The sequence below is a fragment of the Vulpes vulpes genome, chromosome 1, assembly GCF_048418805.1.
Source record: "Vulpes vulpes isolate BD-2025 chromosome 1, VulVul3, whole genome shotgun sequence".
Classification (NCBI taxonomy): domain Eukaryota; kingdom Metazoa; phylum Chordata; class Mammalia; order Carnivora; family Canidae; genus Vulpes; species Vulpes vulpes.
Genome location: NC_132780.1, coordinates 67882577 through 67906075, shown reverse-complemented (window position 1 = coordinate 67906075; position 23499 = coordinate 67882577). Strand labels below are relative to the sequence as shown.

At 42.8% G+C, this 23499-nt stretch overlaps 1 protein-coding gene and 1 pseudogene across 4 annotated transcripts in view; both read right to left on the bottom strand.

Annotated features, from left to right (window-relative positions):
- The window catches only part of PDE10A (phosphodiesterase 10A), a 591886-nt gene that overhangs the window by 381321 nt on the left and 187066 nt on the right, over positions 1–23499 (bottom strand). The window lies entirely within an intron of this gene.
- Positions 6220–11708, bottom strand: LOC112932968 (glutathione S-transferase kappa 1 pseudogene; annotated as a pseudogene).

The following is a 23499-nucleotide window of genomic DNA, read 5'->3' as shown; positions in this document are numbered from 1 at the left end:
GCCTCATGTTGGGCTCCCCGCTTGGTAGAAGGCCTATTTCTCTGTCTCTGCCACTCTGACTACTTGTGCTCTCTCTCTCTCTGTCAAATAAATTAAAAATCTTTTGAAAAAATGGTATCTTATTTATTCTTTGGTTCAAGAATTAACTAAATAAAATAGATAAAGCACTTAGCTGATCACTTTTTGGGGTCAGAATACAAATATTTTGCTCCCATCTGAACATCTGTCTTATATCACATCATTTAATCAATCTGGAATTAAGATTTCTGGGCACAGTGAATATGCTTTCCTCAGATGGACTGGATCTTGAATTTTTTTTGTTTGTTTCTTTGTTGTTGTTTTTTTTTTTTTACTGAAATTATAAAAAGTAAATTTTTGTTTCAATAACAAAAGTTTATTTTTAAAATTAAACAGAAGCTCCAGGTAGTAAAATAGAGTCTTCTATAGATAGACATGCTTAGTTAATGCACAGTATTTGACGTTCTATAAAAGACTGTGCTCTAACGAAACCACTGGGCAGTTTGTGACAAGCGTAATTGACAATACAAATTCACGGCTGTCTTAGAGGACTTGTTTCCTTAGAGCCATTATGAATGAGAATCAGTCTCAGGTGTGAAAAAAGACATTCTAAAAGTGATGTGAATTAGATATCCAAGCTGCGTGATGGCAGTAAAGCAATGACCATCTGTATTTTTGGTAACTAGGACCAGTGGGCATCTGATAATCAATGATGATTTTGTAGTTTCTAGGTCAGTGAGGCATGAGGGAGCTGTACTAGTACTTGAGTAAAACAATATGTATTAACGATCACTTAAAAAAATCCTCTTTATTTTCTTACAAATCACTTCTTAATATTAAAATCACCACGAGGTACAGTTTAAATATTGTACAATGTTACTGCTACTTATACCTCAAAAAAACTGAAATGAAAATAAAGATCCCCATGCCCTGCCAAAAAAAAAAATCTCACTGAAAATATTTGTGTGTTTGGACGCCTGGGAGGCTCAGTGGTTGAGCATCTGCCTTTGTCTCAGGTCGTGATCCTGGGGTCCTGGGATCAAGTCCCACATCAGGCTCCCTGTGTGGAGCCTGCTTCTTCCTCTGCCTGTGTCTCTGCCTCTCTCTGTGTCTCTCATGAATAAATTAATAAAATCTGAAAAAATATTTTGTGTGGTGTTTGTTGGTTTTAATGTGAACCCATGATCAAGGAGCAGTAGAAGAATGCTCTTCCTCTACTTCAGATGTGAAACAACATAAGAAAAAAGACATGGTCATCCTGTCCCCTCCCCTCTCCACTCGGACTGACCCAGGGCAGCCCAGAAATAAATTCCTATAAATATTTTTCCTTTTTTATGAAGCTTCTCTTAAGAAGTCCTCATGCCCTCCATTCACAGAAAGCTAGAGGAAGCTGAGCGCAGCAGCCCCCATGTGGCCCTGTGACCCGAAGGACCAAGCCCTGAGTCATTCTGTGTTTGCGCATGAAAAGGTGTACTTTTAATGAAATCTCTGGGTAGCAATCATTATTTGAGGCTAATAGTGTCCTGGCTCTCATACTGTAAAATAGTAATTACAAGTTATCACCTTTAGAGTGCTTAATGAAGCTGACTTGTAAGATTTGTAAAATAAACAGTTACCCGGGTGGAAAGAAGGTCTTTAAAATGATCACGTAGCTGGGCATCTCAGGGACTCACTCTGTGTGTTTAGACAAGGCTTTCTTGGAGGACTTCTCTCCATCAGTGTCATTCTATCCTCTCTCAAAGACATTCTTTTCCTTAAACTACAGCACAAAAAGCAGGGTGTCTAGTCTTCACTATCAAACAAGCTTCCAATTACCTAATAATTTGGAAGAATGGCTGAGAAACAGTGAGTTGGGCTTGGGAACAGTAGGGCGAAGGGAAACAGGGGAGCGAATGCAACAGAGAGGCAAGTGCCACACCTCTGCACATCTGGAAGAGGCAGGGTAGAGGCCCTGGGCTTCCGGACGGAGACTGGGGGTCTCCAGAGCACCCCCCTTAGATGTCCCATTCCTTCAGCACTTCAGAAGGGCAGGGCAGAAGCAGAAGCACGTGCCCAGAGATGCTGGAGCCTATGGACCAACAGTCCTCTTTCTGCCTCTCACCCTGGGCACTCCGAGAACTGACTTCCCCCAGTGTCAGTGTTCTTCCTGTCCCAGGGCATGTTCCAGGGACAACCTTGAACCCGGCACCCTAGAGAAATCCAAGCCCTGGGTGGAACCCCAACGCCAGATGAACCATCTCTGGGGGAAAACCTGAAAATACTCTCTGACAATAAGGTAATGCTAGAAATGCCAGGAAAATTATTTTTAACTTGCAGTATCAAAAAGACTGGGGAAGTTCTTTTGGGAAAATGGAAGCATCCAGAAACACTTTGCTCCAGCGGGTTTCTGACTTTTAAGCTGTTTGCTTAGTTTTTGAGAAAGTTATGCACTCACATTGTTAAAAGAAGAAAGAAAATGAAAGAAAGAAAGAAAGAAAGAAAGAAAGAAAGAAAGAAAGAAAGAAAGAAAGAAAGAAAGAAACTACAGTCATATATGAGCAGCTCACCTCCCGTCTGCTCACCATTACTGTCCATCAGCCCCAAAGAGCTGAGCAGTTACTGTTTTCCTTCTGGATCCTTCCAGATAGGCATGCAGATCTAAGCAAATATGAACACGTGCTTGCCTCTATTACAACCCAAAGTTGTGCATTCTTATCCTTTTCATAACCTCTCTTGGAGACCCTTCCAACTCAGAACATAGACCTCATTCTTTTTTATAACAACACGGAGAGGTAGGTGCATGGATAGAGCAAACTTTATCTCGGCATTTCCACGCTGGTGGGCATTTAGGTTGTTTCTAGGCTTTGCATCTGGGGACGGTGCCACAGTGAATGGGCACAAGCGCAGGTTGTTTAAAGCTATTCAGGGTGTACATTTCTCTGCCTTTGATGGATGTTTCCAGACTGCTCTTCATCGGCAATGTATGGCTATGCCTGTTTCCTTAAAGTCTTATTGTTTTTAATTCTTACATGAAAAATGGTATCTCAGTGGGGAGGCTGGGTATCACTCAGATGTTGAGGGGTCACTATTATTTCCTTCCCTCTGAATTCAATGTTTACATCCTGTGTGCCCACCTCCCTTCTTCTATTAAGATATTAATCCATTTTTCTGGTTGATTTGTGGGAGCTGCAAATTTCTTTTCCGTTTTTTACCCCTTGCCATTTTACTTTGTTTATGGCATGTTGCAGAAGTTTTCTCTTCAAACAAAGTTAAATGAATCAATCTTATCTTTTATGGTTTCTGAATTTTGAAATATGGTTAGGCCATTACTTCCCTGGGTTTATAAGAAGATCCTGACATTTCTTCTAGTATTTTTATGACTTTATTTTGGAAAAATTTAAATCTTTTTTCATTTGGAATTTATACTGGGGTACAAGATAAAATATTGATCCATGTACAACTTTTTCTAGATGACAGCAATGTTTTCCGACACCATTTTTAAATAGTCATTTCAGGGGATGCAAAATTCTCTCGTGTGTTTGGGCCCTGTTTCTGGACTTTCTATTCTCTTGCATTGACTGAAGTGTATCATATACCTTTATCATTGTTTTAATTACTGAGGTTTCTAATGTGTTTTAATATCTGGTAGGGCGATTTTCTTTTTTAAAAAGATTTACTTATTTATTTGACAAAGAGAGAGCATAAGAAGGTGGAGCACCAGGCAGAGGCAGAGAGAGAAGCAGGTCCCCCACTGAACAGGGAGCTCGGCTCAGGACTCAATCCCAGGACCCCGGGATCATGACCTGAGCTGAAGACAGGCCCTTAACCCACTGCACCACCCAGGGGTCCTTGGTAGAGCAATGTTCAACGTATTTGTTTTGCCATGTGACCTTTAGAATCACTTTATCTCATTAAAAATAATTTTCACCTATTTATTGGAATACTGATTTATAAAATAATTTAGAAAGAAGTAGCAACTTTACAAGATTAATTTTTTTTTCTGAAAAAAGGATATGCTCATTTTGGTTTCTGATAATTTTCTGGTTCATTGGTAGCTCTCCAGAGACAAAAATCTCTAAAACATGGCAGGAAATTGAACTATCATATGTGTTGTTTCTTTGATGAGTATTCATTCTTCGCCCAAATCACAATTAGTAACAATAACTGGAAGGCTACAACAGATGCTTCTTGACATTAAACACTTAAAGTTAGATTATTATGTTTTTCTGACTTGATTTTTCAATGAAAAAAAAAGCCCACGTATTTAATAAGGTTCTCTTTTCAACATTGTTGCACAATTTGGATTGTTCAAAGTCTGCACTTCGGTTGCTCATTCTGGCAAGGCATGATATTTGTTGCCTTGAAGTCGGATTCTACTTCTCTTTTTTTTTTTTTATTTTTTTATTTATTTATGATAGTCACACACAGAGAGAGAGAGGCAGAGACACAGGCAGAGGGAGAAGCAGGCTCCATGCACCCGGGATTCGATCCCGGGTGTCCAGGATCGCGCCCTGGGCCAAAGGCAGGCGGATTCTACTTCTCATTACCGCATCTTAAAGTCTTGGAAAACATTCGTTTACTTATAGAAAAATGAAAAGAAATCAGATAGGCTTAAATTACTGTGAATGCAGACATCTGAGGAGGCAGCGTGATCTGATGCCCAGTGTGCCAGCTGCTGGCTATGGTAAGGGGCACTGGAAGCCCAGGGCCCTCCTCTCACGGCCAGGAGCAATCCCGTGTGACACCCACAGCAGAATCCCAAAGCAGTTGTGAGACCTTGTTATTAGGGTGGTTCTGTCCAGGTGAAACTTCTCTGAGACATGTCCAAAATGCATTTTAAAAAGAAGATGAGAGGTGAGGTAGCTCAGCCAGTTGAGGGTGCAACTCTTGGTTTCGGCTCAGGTCATGATCTCAGGGTCCTGGGATCGAGCCCAGAGTCAGGCTCCACGCTCGGTGTGGAGTCTGCTTGAGACTCTCTCTCTCCCTCTGCCCCTCCCCACCACTCTCTCTCTCTTTCAAATAAACAAATCTTTAACATACTCAGGTGGTATTCATGTTTCCTGGGTTGCTTCCTGACAGAGGTGAGCTTCGTGACACATGACAAATGCCACACAAGGCACGGAAGTGTGGAGACATCCTAAATCTCTCGGTTGATTCTCACTCGGCATGAGGTGGGATCAGTGCAGTTGAGGGCCTGCCTGGTCTTCAGGGCCAGACCATCACTTGCTGGGGGCCAGGACGTGGTGCTTTACTTGTCTCTCAAGGAGTGAAAGCATGCTTCACTAAGATCTCAGTTAGGTGGCTTCCACTCTGTGGCAATGTGGCCCCAAAGGCACCAAGCCACTCCCCACATGAAGAAAAGAATATTAAGGGAGAGCATGGCACAACCCATAGCCTCATTCATGGGTCTCTGAAGACAGTTTCCAGCTGGCAGTACTTTTTACCCGCTGGACAGATCATGAAACAGTCATGTCTGAGAAGACTTTCCCTCAAGGTGAGTTTGTCCAATCTCCTCACTGAAAATGTGGAAAATTAGATCCAGAGCAGTTTGTGGAGGCGCCCAGATCCCACAGGTCCCTGGGCCTACGTGCCGGGTTTAATTATTTTTCTGTTCTCAGCTTTTTCATTTTTCTTAAACTATACTTGACATGGGCTGAAAAGTGAGCTCTAAACCATGTCTGGGAAGTACCATTGTTTTTGTTGCTTTTCTACTTCTCACGTAAAATTATTTTGTGCTCAATTGTGTATATTGGTAAAAATGTGTTGAGCCAAGGCTAATATTAGTTTTATAATTTGGCATGTAAAGTGATTCGGATTCTTAAATAAAGCCTATGCAATTTAATTCCATGATTCTTTTCCAGAAATACTTCTTTTCTTTTTAAAAAACTTTTTTTTTAATTTAAATTTAATTTAGCTCACATATAGTGTATTATTAGTTTCAGGGGTAGAATTTAGTGACTCATCAGTCTTATATAACACCCAGTGCTCATTATATCACGTGCCCTCCTCGATGCGCATCCCTCAGTCACCCCATCACCCCATCTCCCCATCCTCCTCCCCTCCAGCAACTCTCAGTTTGGTTCCTATGGTTGAGAGTCTCCTGTGGTTTGTTTGCAGAAATGTTTTCCTCTTAAAGAGCAAGATATCTCCTAAATTATTCCATATTCTTCTCTTTGCACGTACAGGTAACCCAGCTAGAGAGCTCAGTTGCAAAGCTTTCTCGAATTGGAGTTTAATTGTTTAATTGTGTGTGTGTGTGTGTTTAATGCCTAATGGCATTAGGTCTCTTCTGAGGGAAAGCAGAGTTTGGGGTTCTCAAAAGGCAACTGTGACGTGTGGAAGTAAGAGCAGCCATGAGACTAAAGGCAGGTGGTGCACCGTGCAGCCCCCTCCCCACACCCCCCAGGGCCACAGAGGAGCCTCTGCCAGTCAGGGAACCCAGAGTCCTTGTGTCGCACAGTGGAAGAAGGGTAAGCAGATGGTCTGCTTTCCTCCTCCAATAGATTTGCTTCCCCTGGCCACCCTTAGAATCTGGCATTTATGGCTGGAGGCACAGGGCCCTTCCACTTCCCTACCCGCGGAGGGGGCGGGGACAGCAATCCCATCAGCTCAGAGCCAGCCAGCATGTGGGTTGGCCAAACAGATGGGCCACGGTGACGGGCAACTCAAAGGCCCCATATTTGCTGGCTGCTGCAGTGGTCTCCTTGAGCTTGTTCTCCACCTTTGGTGTTGAGATCTTTTCCAGAAGAGTCTGGGCTTGTTCTGTAGACATGCCAGCCTTCTCTATAGCAGCCAGGATGCTCCGGGGCTCCAAGATGTCTTCATCCCATGACCAGACATGCATCCATAGTTCCCTGGACACTTTGTCCAGCACCTCTGGGTGCTCCAGGGTTAGAGTGGTGAGGAATGGCATGGCCCGTACCCATAAACTTCCTTTTTCAAGGATCACAGAGAAGAAGTCTTTGGGGGAACTGGATGGGGCCTGGACATGCCGGCCCAGGGCTCTGCAGGGAAGCAGAGCTGGCGGTGCATTTCTGTCTTCTGTGATCGCTGCAGTGAGGCTCGGGCGCAGCTGTAAGTTAATGTTCCAGACGTTCCTATATGAGTACAGGACCCGGAACCCTGCCAGGAGTAGGGGACACGGCACACGGTAGGAGGCCCCTGGTGTGCAACGCACAGTGCCTTTCCCAGGCCTAGAGTCTCACGGTGATCTGATTCTTCCTCCACAGTCTCACAGCCAAGAACACGGCGATCTGAAGGCCAGTCTCCCACCTGCTCCTGGGGCCACTCGGTGCAGCCACAGGAAAATTACATCATGCACCTCCACGTACTGGGGGTTACTTAAAACCCACTTCCATGCTGACTTTTCCTGAACATGGATTTGGTTGCCCCATCTATCCCAACATTAGAGAAACAACATGCACCATCATAGCATCTCCCCCGAGATGTTCCCACCATCCTTCTGTTTCAGATTTCTCTACCAGACTTGCTCCTTACTCTATAGAATTTTAACTCATTTCTCTGCTTTATGGGTAGTCATTTTTAATCCACTTCTCTCCCATGAAGTTCTAAGCTTCCTATAAATATTATTCTCCCATCAGACTTTATTCCCAAGCGGCATCTTATTACATATAAAGCGGCGGTCTACAACGCCCTATGTACGCATTCACCAGTGGAATGACAGCACTGGTGCATCCCAGCCGGTGTAGTGATGCTAATGATACTCGAAGTAACTGATATTATAATTACTAATACCATCGCCGTCATTGACATTTTGTGAGCATTTGCAAAGTGCCAGCTGCCTCTCCCAGCTCAGGCCCGTCGGGAGCACGGTCAGCTGCATCCGTGGGTTTGCTCCCGTGCTGGACGCGGCCACTGGATTTCCAAAGGGTGTTGGTTTGCACTGTCACTACTGCTCCTTTTAGAAAAATGTGTTCTGACTTTTCTTTCCTTTATTTTGAATGATGACACGTAACTTAGAAGCACACGGTTCTCCTCTGTCGTCACATTCTGGATTAGAAAACATGTGGCTTTTGTCTTATCAAGACTCACAGTTCACCAAAAGCATTTATTTCAACCTTAGCATTGTTTCCTTCCTTCCACCTCTATCTTCTTCCTTTTGTTCCTTCCTTCCTGCATCCCTCCCTTCCTACATCCCTCCCTTCGTACTTCAAACAATTATTCATCTGACAACCCCACTTTAAAGATGAAGAGGTCAAGGTCTGGGCAAGTGGATCCAGTTTCCTGCGCCCCACGGCTGTTCAGTGGCCTGCACCAGGTTTGCTGAGCTCCTCCTCATGCTTCTCCCATCACACCAGGTTGAGGGTTTTCAGTGAATATTGTTGAATGAAGGACTGAGTGAAGTATGTGTGCTAAACATTTTACTGCATGCATCCAAGAGAATAAAATAGAGGGATCCTACTTGTCCTGCCTCCTGGAGTGGAGACATTAGGGCTAATGCTTGTTGTGCCCTCACATTGCTCTCATTTTATTAAATCCTTCAATACAGACATTATGGGGATCCTTTTAAAGTGAGGACATGTTGTTCACAGAAATGTAGGGACTTGTCCCCAGTCCCATGGCTGGCAAGTGTCAGAGAAGTGATCCCGGTTGTGGGTGTGGGGTCCGCATGGCCCTGGTTGGCTCCAAAGCCCCCTTCTGCTCTGCCTCTCAGAGAGTTTACCGCAAGCTGGTCAAGTCAACTAGAGACAGGAAGGGAATATGAGATGAAATTACCTTTCCTGCGACAGCGAGAGAATGTGAACGCTACAGAAATCTGCACGCATCAAGTTAAGTCAGGTGTGGGCCTCGGGACGGAGGGAAGTACATCTGTGCTCGGGTGTGTCACAGAATTCCCTGTTCCATTCATTTTTCCTGTTCTGTCCTCTGGTCACCTGCAATATCTCTGCAGGGTCCATCGTCATTTTGTAAGCACATGTCTCATTTTCCCCTCAGTTTCGCCAGATATACAAGCCTGGCTTTTTCTTTATATTTCAAATGATCGACATGAGGTTAAGACACCAGGTCACGACAAAATGCTTAAAAGTAGCAGATTTAGAAAGCAGGCTCAGTTAGTATAGATATAAAAAGCTTGGTGTTTTGATGCAAAGAATTAATATGCAGTATAAAGTAAATGCATATTTATTATATCTGCTAAAATTAGTAAAGCAGTTAAAGAAATACTTTTCAAAGAAAAGTGAGATGTGAATTATAATATAATTATTTAAACAATACATCCCGGGGGCACCTGGGTGGCTCATTGGTTGAGCGTCTGCCTTTGGCTCAGGTTGTGATCCCAGGGTCCTGGGATTGAGTCCTGCATGGGGATCCCTGCAGGGAGCCTGCTTCTCCCTCTGCCTGTGTCTTTGCCTCTCTCCTTCTGTGTCTCTCACGAATAAATAAAATCTTTAAACAAAATAAAAATTAAAAAATTTAAAAATACATCCTGTCATGTGGCTAGAACTGCCTTCTGTGATAAGAAGTCCCCGTGTACCCAGTGAATGACCATTTGCACGGTTGCTCCTCATGAAAATCCACAGCCCGGCCTTTCTAAGCAATACTTTTTTTAAAGATTCATTGCAACCTACTATCAGTGGTCCCCAGATCTTTGGATTTCAGAAACATTTAAAGAAAAGGTGGTAGTGGTGGAGGAGACACAAGAAACCAATTTCCAGTTGTGTAGACCTGTTCTGTAAATATATTTTACAATCGCCTCGTACCACGGATCATTACAAATTCAGTGAATTAGAACACGAATATGTGACCAACATGCAAGTCAGTAAGGATAACTCTATAAAAATCTCACTGTATCTTTTTTTTGTGTGTGTCACTTTAGACTGGGAAAACTTTGTCACTCACACATAGTTTTTCTCAGACAAATACTTACTCTTTTTCTGCATGGTATATATTCAGTTTTCTCAGCCAGCTCTGGGACAGGGTCTGTCCCTCTCCACCCAAATAGCAGGTGTCCCTCATTCCAATGGCTAGCGTGTCAGGCATGTGGACTCACCAAATACACACACACACACACACACACACACACACCATGAAAGAGAGTAAGAAGGGGGGAAGGAAGGAAAACCAAAGAAAAAGAAGAAATAAACCTAATCCAGCAACGACAAAACCTTTTAAAGTCTGGGAAAGAGAAAAAAGGAAATTGTTTATGCCAAAAATTGGCCACAGACTAACGCAAGGCTTGGTCCAAAATCTGGTGACTCACTGACCCATATGTGATTAGGGCTTGTACAACGCAGTCAGTGCTCATTAGCTGCTGGAAGGTTTCCTTGGTTCCTGGAGGAGGGCCTGAAGGCACCCCCCAGACCTCCGCAATCCCTCTCCCTGGCACTGCCTGCCATCAGCTCACCTAAATCTCTGCTCTCCTTAAAGGCATCGCCATAATGTTCTTTCCCGACAATCCCACCATGATATTTCTTTTATTGGGGAGATTTGTTTAAATATTTTATGTCACTTGTCATCTCATATGTTTCTGCTCTGTCTAGCCAGATAACAAGGTTTTAAACAGCAGCCCCCGGCCATACTTACGTGGCTTTGTGTTATTCACACTACACTGCACGACACAAATATTTCAATATATGTGCATTCTACTTAGTCTGACCATGAGCTGTAGGCATAGAAAACCTCTTGTACATAATAATATCTCTTAATGAAAGCTTCCGATGGTCCAGGTGCTGTTCTGAGCAAGGCACTTGTGGTAATTCATTTAATCTTGACAACAATCATAAGGTAGAAATAACCATTTCCACGTTATTGTTGCCCATTTTACACATAAGGAGGCTGATGCCCAAGATCCTTCGGCTAGTAAGTGGTGGAGTGAGCACCGTTGCCTTTAACATAACAAAATTCCGTTTAGCAGGAGAAAACCCAGGAGAAATGCAAGGTTTGCTTGTGGCCAGAGCAGTGTCACAGAGGGCTTAAACATTTGGCTCTGCCACAGGGAGACCTGGGGTCTGAATCCCTGCTCTGATACTTAGCTATTGCCTTTGGGCTTTTCACCCATCATTTTGAATCTCAGTTTTCCCACCTGGAAAAAAAGGAATATTAGTACTTTCCTCATATGCACTCGAAAAATGGGAGATATTACAAACCAATTTAGAAAAACCACACTGGTTTCAATATATTCTAGTGTTAAAAATCTGCTTGCGGGATCCCTGGGTGGCGCAGCGGTTTGGCGCCTGCCTTTGGCCCAGGGCGCGATCCTGGAGACCCGGGATCGAATCCCACATCGGGCTCCCGGTGCATGGAGCCTGCTTCTCCCTCTGCCTGTGTCTCTGCTTCTCTCTCTGTGTGTGTGACTATCATAAATAAATAAAAAATTTAAAAAAAAATTTAAAAAAATCTGCTTGCAAAAAATAAAAAATAAAAAAATCAAACACTTTAGATGGGACAATATTACTGTGATCATGATTCCTTGTGCAAAAAAATCTACAGACTTTAGATACAGCCTGTGTTGTATTCTGTAGCAATTAATTTAAACAAAAGAGTAATTTGTTGAAACCTTTCCATGTCTGGTTTTGAAAAATTGAGTTTGTTTTTTTCTAAAACATCTCCTCTGAAATGGCAACATATTTTTTAAGGACAGAGTCAGTAAAATATCAGTAGGTAAACAACAATGAATCTTCCTTGGTTCCCAGGTGCAGCTGCTGTCCATCCACCTTACTCACTACAGTCTCCGGCCCCTCGGCCACCGCCATCTCCACGGGCAGCTCCGTGAGAAGTGGAAGGGAACACATGCGTGTACGAGAAAGCAGAGTCTCCATCACTGACAGGTTGGGGTGACTGGCACCATGAGAAAGGGGTTCATTTCTAGCTGCTTGTGCACACCCTGTGCATGGTACGACATTCACTAATGTTTACCTGAAATAAAATGTTTAGCCTGGAAAGATCGCTTGTCTCGATAGGAAGATTCATCCTTATATATGCTACGTTACCTAGTTACGCATTGCTCACAAGACCTTGGAAGAGTTTTGTTTGAAGTTTTATTTGTCTTGTCCTCACTCTTCATTTGGTATGAAATGAAGGCAGAGTGCCGGCTGAAAAGCCTCACATGCAGTGTAGACGGTGGCCTGGAAACTCTGGCTAATATTCAGAAGGCGTTAGCAAATTAAGGTCAATTCTACAAGCAGTTGTTTTGTTTTGCAAACTAGTCGAATTGTTTATTTTTTATGCCCGCATTTTTATTGTTTATTTGTCATGTGGCAAACCCTTCCTGCAGGCAGTCTGTCCAGGCGGGGATTTTCTATAACCCAGGAAATGAAGTCACCAGATGTGCGGTCTCAGCAGGGACTGCGCCTCCCCTTTCCCAGAGGAGCAGTCACTTGGGGGTATTTAAATACAGATGCAAAGATGGTGACAAATAAATGGAAATAATGTGCTTAATAGTTTGCCAGGGCATGCAGAATCATTCCATTTATGCAAAACTTTAGAGATGTGTGAGAACGCTATGTGATTCAGGGCTCTTTTTATACAGCCGTTGAAAGATTATATAACATGCAATTTTGACTAAAAAAGATGCTAACTACTTGAGTCTTTTAAACTTTTCATTGTTTTATAATTGATTTTCTGGCTCACAAATAACACACTTGACTTCTAATTTATACTTTTAGCTAAAGCGAAAAGATATGCCTTCATATGGTTCTACATAAAATCATGGACTTGATCGTGTGATCATTTCATCCTGTACTTGGGCTTAGAGATTTTTCCCTCTCCATTTCCCTAGAAGACTGGGTCACATGGCACTGAAAACAAATGATATACTCTTAGAGGGGCCTGGGGGGTTCAGCGGGTCACACATCTGCCTTTGGCTCAGGGCATGATGTCAGGGTCCTGGGATCGAGCCCCACATCAGGCTCCCTGCTCAGTGAGGAGCCTGCTGGAGGATTCTCTCTCCTTTTGCACCTCCCCCTGCTTGTGCACAAACTCGTTCTCTCTCTCTCTTGAATGAATAAATAAAATCCTTTTAAAAAAATGACTTATTCTTAGGTTAAAAAAAGAACCCAAGAATTATGTTTATATAAATATACATTTATTTTAAAATATTTGATTGAAGTATAATATAGACTTACATACCATAAGATGCATCCTTTATTTTTAGTTTTTATTTTTTAAAGATTTTATTTATTTATTTATTTATTTATTTAAGGGAGAGAGAGGAGGGGCAGAAGGAGAGACTGAATCCCAAGCAGACTGTGCGCTGAGCATGGAGCCTGATGTGGGGCTTGATCTTACAAACTTGAGGTTGTGATTTGAGTCAAAACCAAGAGTTGGACAGTTAACCTACTGAGCCAACCAGGCACCCCATAAGGCATCCTTTAAAAGTGTACAATGCAGTGGCATTTGGATACTCACAAGGTTGTATGACTATCACCGCCATCTACTTCCAGAACATGCATCACCCCCAAGGGAAATGCCACACCAGTGGAGATTCATTCTCTGTTCCTTCTGTCCCCAACTCCTGGCAACCACTCACCTGCTTCCTGTTGCTATGGATTCGCCTCTTTCGGGCATTTCATGTAAGTGGAATCATACACCAATTGGTCATGGTGATGGGCTCCTTCCATCTGGCATAGTTCTCATAAGGTACATCCATGTTTTAGCTTGATTCAGTACTTCATTCCTTTTCATGGCTGAATAATATTCCATATTGTGTTTATCTATCAGTTGATAGATATTTGGCCCTTTGGGGCTGTTATGCTATTACTCCTATCAACACTCAAATACAAGCTTTTGTGTGCATATACACTTTCAATTATCTTGGGCATAGATTTATTAGGGGCATTGGTAGGTCAGAGCACTATCTCTATGTTTAACATTTCAAGAACCTGCCGCACTGTTTTCCACAGTGGTTGCATTATTTTTACTTTCTCACCAGCAATGCACAAGGGTTTTAATTTCTCTACATCCTTGCTGACATGTGATGTCTGTATATTTTATGTCAGCCACCCTAATGGGTGTGAAGGGGTATCTTGTGATTTTGATTTGCATTTACCTAATAACTAATGATGTTGAGCATCTTTTCATGTACTATTGGCCATTTGTATGTCTTCTTTAGAGAAATATCTACTCACTTACAACTACTAATTATTTGTCTTTTTATTGTTGAGTTGAGGAACTCTATATATTCTGGACAGTAAATTCTTACCATGTATGTGATTTGCAAATACGTTCCCCCATCTGTGGGTTGGTCTTTTCACTTTGATAGTGCCCTTTGAAGCATAAACATCTTTGATTTTGATGATGTCTGGTTTACCCATTTGTTCTCTTGTTGTCTGAGCTTTCAGGGTCATACAGTTTACATCCATGTTTCTTCTAAGGGTTTTATAGTTTTAGCTCTTATGCTAAGGGCTTTGATCTATTTTGTGTTAATTTTGGTTAAGTGGTGTAAGGTAGTAATTTGTTTTACGTGTGCTTCACTTAGCTCTCAAGTGTTTCTGTATTTATAGGGAAGGGGAGGATTATGCATTAATGGCATTAGAACATCTATGGAAAGAATCCTATCATGTAGTATTTCTAAGCACTTTTGAAGCTTACCATGTCATAAATAAATGAAACATAAATAAATAATGATAATGTAGGGTAAGAAATCCAAAGAGTACTAAGGGAAAAAAGGTAGGATGTCAAGATTGTTCTCTGAAATCACTTTTCTTTCAATGTCAGCGAAGGGCCATTAATATACTAACTCTACCCAAGGCCATGTTGTGCCCACGTCTGAACCAGATCTGTCAATATTAAATCAGAGAAACACTGTGACCGTAATCATCTGTGTTTTTCTCACACTTTCTTCTCTTTGTCTAAAAGGAATCCAAGCAAAACACACCAGACACAGAGTTCCACAAAGTCAGAGATTCCACTCTGAGTGCAAGCAGTACAAAGAAAGCTGTAAAGTTTTTATGTGTATGTTATGTTCTGCTGCACAAGACTCTGCATGAAAATGCATCTTATTCTTCATTATACTTTAGACATTATTATAGAAACATTTCCATTCCCACTGTTTATGAAATATGTCTATTCTAGACTAATGGTGCCCAGTAGAACTTTCTATGATAATGGAAGGTTCTAGATCTGTGCTGTCTGTACAGTGGTCATCTGCCATAGGTGGCTACTGAGTGCTTGAAATTGGCTCATCCAGCTGAGGAATTAAAATTTTAATGTTATCTAGTTTTAATTAAGTTTAAATAACCAGAGGTAGCTGGTGGCTGCTGTGTAGACAGCACGGCTTTCCCATCTGATAGCTCCAGTCTGCCCCAAAAAAAAGAAACCCACGTGCATGAATTTTAGAGTTAGCTGGGGCAGTGTCTTGAAATTGTAACCTATTTCTAAAAAAAAAAAAAAGAAAGAAAAATTCGAGATACAGCTCTTGTGCTCTTGTGGTAATTTGTATTGGTTCATTTAAACAGAGATGCATATTGTTAGAATCACTTCCTTTTTCTCTGCCAAAGGAAAGAATATATGCAGACTTCTGGCTGGATCCACCCTATATGCTGCCAAGCATGTAACTAAAATTAAGCAAAAGTTTAATTGCTAATAGTTTTTTTTTTATATATACCCTGTGAAAATCTTGGAAAGCATATAATCATAGAAATCACATTCAGATAGAAATGTAAAACATTAGCAAGTTTGTCTGTGAGTAGACAGTGCCTGGTATCTAAACAAAAAGTATAACATATTTTCTAATATGGACTAGAGAAGAGAAAGGAGCCTTCGTGTTCTACTATAAGGACTATCTGGCCCATTTGTTAGCATGCTGGTCTCTGCGAGTTTGTGTGGGCAACAGAAATATAACAAATTATTCATACAACATGCTATCTTAAGCATTGTGAGGGACTCTACAGACACAAACTTCTTGTAAATAAAAAGATTATCCCTAATCTATTCTGTGATTGAATTTTTCTTATAATGGAATTCCAGAAATTATTAACAGATATATTAGCATCTAAGAAAACAGTGGCTCTGCTCAAAAAGGAGTCCTGGCTATTGAGTCATCATGTTGTACACCTGTAAGTAATACGATGTCGTATGTCAACTATGTCTTATAAAAATAAAAAGGAGTCCTGGCAAGATTCTAGTTTCAATCTCTATTCCTGAGGAAGCCACAGAAATGCAAACATTACAATAGAAATATTACCAAAGAAAAACAAACAAAGACAAAGCTAAATGCAGAAGCAGGAAAAAAAAAAAAAAAAGACAGGCTTTTCATCTCGAGGCTAGGAAAGAGTTCTAGGGGGGCCCCTCGCAGTGAATCGAAGGGCCAGATCTAATGGCGTCATATTTCTGAGTGCTCGAGGACTCAGGAATGGTCAAGTAACATCTGCTCTGTTAAAAAAGAAAGCAAACATACAGGAAGGTGTTACATGGAAAATGGGAGCCTCCCTACCAACCCCCAATCGCCATACTCACTGCCTAGATGAAGCATTCTCCCTTGTATCCTTCCAGAATGTTCTCTGCACAGATATTTATATGTAATAGGCAGCTTCTATTTCAAGAAGTTATGTAAGTTTTAAGGGCTTGAAGACATGCTCTGAATTTCCGTCCCAGAAACAATGGAGTCACTTTGGACTCCTGTTCACAGAACACACAGCCTGCCCTCCCAGGAGGCTGTCACGGTCATGGGTCCAGGTTCATCATCTCTGCTCGGAAGATGTTTACCAGCTGTGCAGCTGGGCTCCATACATCCTCCGTGTCCTCTCCGACATACAGATGTCACTCTGTTCTCTAACCACTTGCTGTCATGACTTCAGCACAAAGGAAGGGGAGGGTAAGGAGCAGACACTGCCAGCCGGCTGCCCCCCCGCCCCGGTGCACACGGCCCAGCCTGCACGCACCCTGTGGGCCGCTGTCCCCATCCCCTGCTAGGCAGGCTCTCCCGCCTCACCCAGGGCGCTGGCCCCCTGAGGGGCACAGCACAGGTGGCAAAATCTGATTCACAGACTGAGGTTTGCAGGGCAGGGCTTTTGTTTCATTCACATTCGGTCTCTCGTGCCCAATGCAATCACTTTGTGGCTGAAAGACAGGACCCCAAATATTTGCTGCATTGATGAGATTGCAGGGAACCCAGAGCCCGGGGGGCCGCTCTGGAATGACAGAGTGAAAGAAGCAGACTCCTTCCGTGGGAGCTGCATGGGGCCGGGCTGGGGCTGGGGGGCCGGCCATCAGAGCGCTGCCTGGTGGGCTCTGACCACGGCAGGGTGCTGGGGGGTGGCCTTGGTCCTGGACCTGAAAGTGAACCCTCGCCACCTATAAATATGTGTATTGTTGTGTTTGAAATACTTCTTTAAAAGATCCACCTTAAATATTCATATTCCTATGAAACTAAAACAATATTTAACCCCGATAACATCTTATGTAAACAATGCGGAATGCTTTTGGGCTAACTGACAAGGCGAACAATAAAGTATTGTACGGTTTGCAGCAAGTCTGACAAGGAAACGACACACTTGGCAAGGATTCTATTTTGAGTTCCAGTGCGATGCCCCTCCGTTAGTAAATGCAACGCAGGGAGGCTACATGCTCCTTTAGGGTCCCCGGCACCCTCTGTCTGGCCTAGGAAAGCCCGAGAGCATGAGAGAAGGAGCCCAGGTGTGAGCCGGGCGTGCAAGGCCTCTGCTTCCAGGGGCTGAGCTTCCACACCACAGCTGAAGCTCTCGAGCTGGCCTGAAGCCCCTGTCTCTGATGCTCTCTGTGACCTTCCCAGCTGCTGGTCCGTGCCCGCCCCCGGGGGGACCCGCTGGGCTGCAGGGCAGCAGCCTCATCTGCGGGGACTTTACCTTTCTGGGGCTTGTGTCTTCATCTGTAAACAGGGTCCCTTCTTCCCTCTAGACTCTAACGATCATCATCATTTCTTATTACATATTTTATTTTTAAAAAATATTTCATTTATTCATAAAAGACAGAGAGAGGGGGGCAGAGACACAGGCAGAGGGAGAAGCAGGCTCCATGCAGGGAGCCTGATGTGGGACTCAATCCTGGGATTCTAGGATCACGTCCTGTGGGCTGAAGGCAGGCGCTTAACCGCTGAGCCACCCAGGGATCCCTCTTATTACATATTTTAAAGGGAACTTTAGTTATGGGGGTGGGAGCAAAGGCTCTGACTCTTTCTTTAGCATAATGAGAGAGGCAGGCTTGTGCTCATTCTTGCCAGGGAGCAAGAATATGTGATAGAGTGAAAATCAGAAGGATGAGGTATTTCAGAAGCAGCATCACTTTAGCGTTTGGAGGTGCATGGCTTGAAATGGGCTGATACCTTCCAGCCCTTCCTCGTGCAGATACCCCAGGAATGCATCAAGGCCCCAAACCACTCTTTTCATAGACATCAGTGGGGAAGTTCTTAATCTGCAGATACAAATTCTTTCAATAGACTCGTCCTTGTTATTTCCCTTGGTCAGATTCTTTTTTAAAATAGATTGCCAAAATGATCTGTGAAAGCATGTATCCATACTCTGAATTTTCGTTTTAAATGACTGCAGGTTTAAATTAGTGAGTTTTCACTTATTTCTACTTCAACAGCACAAATGATTGTTTTAAAATATGCTCATGCATATTGGGTCTCTTCCATCTTTGGCAGAAGAAATAATCTCTCTTTTTTTCCCCCTGAAAACATCATTTCTCCTATTTGTTGGAGTAATAGATGTCAACACTATAAGTCCCCTTAGAAGTTTCCACATTTGAAATCATGTCCCACAGAAAGTTTGCTTCTTGTTGCTATGAGAGCAATGTTTGAAAAGTTGTTCTTATATTTTGTGATGACGACTTGTTTCCTATTGCTTGCTTATTTTTTCCACATTCTCAACAGTATAAACTTAAAAAATTAGAAAATATTTCTAATTTCCAAATTTTTATTTATTTTTCTTTCTAAGAATCAAATTCTGGAAAAGTTCAGATCTTTAGGTTTAGTTATTTTGACCAAGACATAGCCAAGAACCAAGAATAAGAAAGAAAAGAGGCTTCTGCACTAAACGAGTTCCCCACTGATAAAAGGCTAGCATGGCTTCATAAGGCTATTGTCAAAATTTCCAGGTGGCAATCTATTAAGAAGCAGGGAAGATAAGAAAGGAGCGGCTTTCCAGAGTTGTAACCATGGGTCAGAGCAAAAATAACTGTCAGTTTGACAATAAGTAAAACCCAGGATATCTACATATAAGAACTCACAACCACACAGGGCCATTTGCAAAAAGGAAAAACAACCCTTAGCCCCAGAAATTCTTAAAAGAAATTTTGTATTGCAACCAATCACATGATTCAATAAGCACGTTCAACATCTTGGGTTTTTTTCTTTTTTTAAGGTTGAGATGTGTGTTTTTTTTATTTAAATTCAATTTAATTAACAAGTACTATATTGCTAGTTTCAGAGGTAGAATTTAGTAGAGGTATCAGAGATTTTTTTTTTTTAGATTTATTTATTTACTTGAGAGAGAAAGAGAGAGATAGAAAGCTCAAGCAAGAGCACGGGGAGGAAGAGCAGAGGGAAAGGGAAGTTCAAGTGGATTCCGAGCTGAGTGTGGAGCCTGCATGGGGCTTGGTCTCATGACTCTGAGATCACGACCTGAGCCTAAACCAAGAGTCAGGTGCTCAACTGACTGAGCCACCCAGGCACTGCCCCAAGGTTGAGATGTGTTTAAGAGATCATTTCAGAAAGACTTCCTTCAAAACTTTTTTCTTTTTAAGATTTTATTTCTTATTCATGAGAGACATACAGAGAGAGGCAGAGACACAGGCAGAGGGAGAAGCAGTCTCCCCGTGAGGAGCCTGATGTGGGACTCGATCCCAGGGCCCCAGGATCACGCCCTAGGCTGAAGGCAGATGCTCAACCGCTGAGCCACCCAGGCAACCCCCAAAACTTTTCAACTAGAAAAAGGTCTGGCAATTGTCTAGGAAATTCATTTGTGTGTAACCCTAGCATCTTTAAGAATCTCCAACGAGAGGTCTTTCAAACTTAAACGCTATCTCCCTCTGAAAGTCAAACAGAAAAACAAACAATAAGAATACTAAAGTATAACGTCAGTGAAAAGTGACAGAACTTCTAAAAGTGTAAATGTGAGATGAATGTGATGTGGACATGATTATCTTCAACTTTTGTTCTTTCTGTGCCTTTCAATTCCACTGTGAAAGCAACTAATAAATAGCAAGACTCTTGGGACTAGCCTTGCAATAGTAGAAATTACAGATACTTACGTTTCAAAAGAATGCTAAGGCGAAAAAGCAAATGGTAGGGACATACAGCGATAATCATGTGGTTTTTAAAAATATTTTATTTATTTATTCATGAGAGACACACAGAGAGAGAGAGAGAGAGAGAGAGAGAGAGAGGCAGAGACACAGCCAGAGGGAGAAGCAGGCTCCATGCACTGGGAGCCCGACGTGGGACTCGATCCCAGGTCTCCAGGATCACGCCCTGAGCCAAAGGCAGGCACTAAACTGCTAAGCCACCCAGGCTGCCCTGTTTCTTAAATATTTCTACAAGAATTCCCAGAGAGCTCACCAGAGTGAAAGCGCTAGCGCCGGCCAATGACCTTAAGGGCTTTGAGGGGCCAGTGACTTTACATGGGGTGTCCTTCTGAATCGCCATACAAAAGGGAGCCCTGGAGAGCAGCAAAGTTCCACCCTGTGGAACGCTGTTAGACGGGGCGGCCAGTGATCTGATGGCTCTTACTGGCCATCCTGTAAAACAGTCCATGTTCTAGCAAACAGCTAGATTGGATTCCCAGTGAGCCAAGTGAAAAAAAAAATTGCTCCTAGTTTATCTCAGTCATTTTATCAAGACAGTGGAGAAAACAAAAGCCAACCCTTCAAAAATACGTCAGAGGAGTGGCCTGTTGCTACAACAAGAAGCCGGTGTGGCCCTGTCTGCTGGGAAGCAGACGCCAGGTAGTCCCAGCCTCTCCAGACTCGGGGCGTCTGTCTTCCTACCGCCTCCGAAGGCCCTCGCTGCTCAGTCTGCACAATGGCATCCACCAAACACTTCCTTAGCAACCCGTCTCACACCCTGACTTTGAAATCATCCGCTATTTTGGCAACAGGATGAATATTTGCTGTTCGTGAACTTTTAAAAGGTCATCGGTGGAAAACAAGCCTGTTTCCTTTGACTCACCCCCCTCCTCTATTCATGAAACCTACTCACCTCACTACAGACAAGACCTAATACTTGAGGAAAAAATAATGCACTTTTTGCATTTTTAAAATGGGAATATAACATTTTTATTTGGGGGGGATATTTAAAAAAAAAGTTGTAGTGTTGATGGCGCACATTTTATTACTCGATTGCTGAGTGACAGAAAGAATAAAACACTGAAAGCAAATCATTTTGTCTAAACAGTTTTAAACTTCTGTGGTTTCTCCTTTCATGCCAATTATTAAAGTATACTTGTAAATCTCATAGTTTGCAAAAAAAAAAAAAAGTAATTGATATTCAACTTTTAACTAGTTCTAGAATTTAAGACTTACACCAGATTTTCAGCAAGAAGTGACCAATGATTGTATTACTTCCAGAAAAGGACTGTTTCATATTCTTTTTTTTTTTTTTTTCCTTTTAAGTAGGCTCCATGCTCAGCACAGAGCCCAACCTGGGTCCTGAACCCACGGCCCTGAGATCAGCCTGAACTGAGACCAAGAATCCAACACCCAGCCAACTGAATCACCCAGGAGCCCCCAGGATGATTTCTTATTTTTGCAAAACTCATTTGATAACAAATTCAATCCACTTCCACACTGCCAAAGTCTTCAAACAATTTTACCAGGTGTATTTGAGAAGAAGAAGGAGAAATTTGCTAATAGTATTAAACTGCTTTATCAATTAATTATTTGCAAAACATCTTATGTGATGAGACAAAAATACCAAAATTGTTTTTTATCAAAGATTTTTAGCTGTGAAATTTACACTAATTATAAACTTACTTTTAGATTGATCCTCGTTAATTCTATAAATCAAGTACCTTTTTCTTATTGATTATGCATATGTACAATACACATTTAAACTTCTCTAAAGTATAAAAAGACTATACAAATAAGACAACTTGAGAACACCTGTAAAATATCTCTGTGTTAGTGAATCACAGCAATGTCCACATAGACCCAAGAAGTTCAGGAGCTGGGGGCACCTTGCTGGCTCAGCCGGAAGAGCATGTGATTCTTGACCTTGGGGTTGTAAGTTTAAGTACCACGTTGGTTATAGAGATTAATTAAATGAATAAAACTTAAAAAAAAAAAAAAAGGATGTTCAGAAGTTGATATAACCATGGGTCATTCTGGGGCACCTGAGTGGCTCAGTGGCTGAGCATCTGCCTTCAGCTTAGGTCATGATCCTGGGGTCCTGGGATCAAGTCCTGCATCAGGCTCCCCACGGGGAGCCTACTTCTCCTTCTGCCTATATCTCTGTCTCTCTCTCTCTCTCTTTGTGTGTCTTTCATGAATAAATAAATAAAATCTTAAAAAAAATCATGGGTCACTTTTGCTCACTTCTATGAAAGCATACTACTGCAGTGAAGCAGAGCAGGCAAAGGAATGTTTCATAAATAATTGTTTTCACCCTAACTCCTTATAAAACAGGGAGTTATTTTTTGATATGCATGTTATCCTTGTTACTAGTAATTGACCTTAATAGTGGCAGTCGTCGCGTTACATTTTGTGAGTTCTCTCCAGTTCACAAGGCCTTTCCGTGTGCTGTCATTCGAAAGGGTCCTCTGCCCTCCCCCTCTCTCCCTCCCTCCCACCAGGGCCTAGTTTCCTGCTCTGAAAGCATCAGGTGGCTGGTCCCCGACCCTGTGAGAAACTCACAGGCCAGTCAGCAGCATGGAGAGGGCTTCACAGAGCAGGGAGCTTATGTGGCAGAGAAGGGGAAACAGGCCCAGAGCTGGAGAACAGCCTGAAGCCTCAAGCTGGATCCCGTCAGCACCAGGACCTACACCATCGCCCGGCTGTTTTTCCCTCCAGGTGTGGGTGCCTGTCTCGAAGTCAACCAGACATCTCTGTGCTTCTTTCTCTCATTCTCTTCACTTTACAAATAAGGAGATGAGGGCATGGCACGTGGGGGCGGGGGGGTGGTACCTTCCAAATACGTATTAATGTCCTGCTTGTCCCTCATTTCCTGAAGGGCACTGTGTGGCCCCATCCGGGAGAGACCTCTGACCTCAGCTTCCCTCCACAGGACTGGCTCCTGGGGGGCCTGGGTGGAGCACTTGCTGGAAAGTGGCCTGGGTTGCATTTGAAGAGGGAGAAAGCTTTTTTCCCCAGAGTGTGTACGTAATTTATTTGCGGTGGCACTAGGGAAGCACACACGGGGTTGTGGCTTTCGGGGGACGCTGTAAGCTGGTGTTGTCCTAAGGCAGGAGCTCCTAGGGCTGCGGTTTTTCTGCACGACCCTTCCTGAGACTGGCTGTGACAAGGCACACAACAAAACCAATGACAGTTTAGCCCAAGAGAAGGAAGCCAGGATCTCATCTTTGTAATTGGTGGCACTCTGTTTCTAGGAACTACCACGTAGCCAAATAGGCAAGT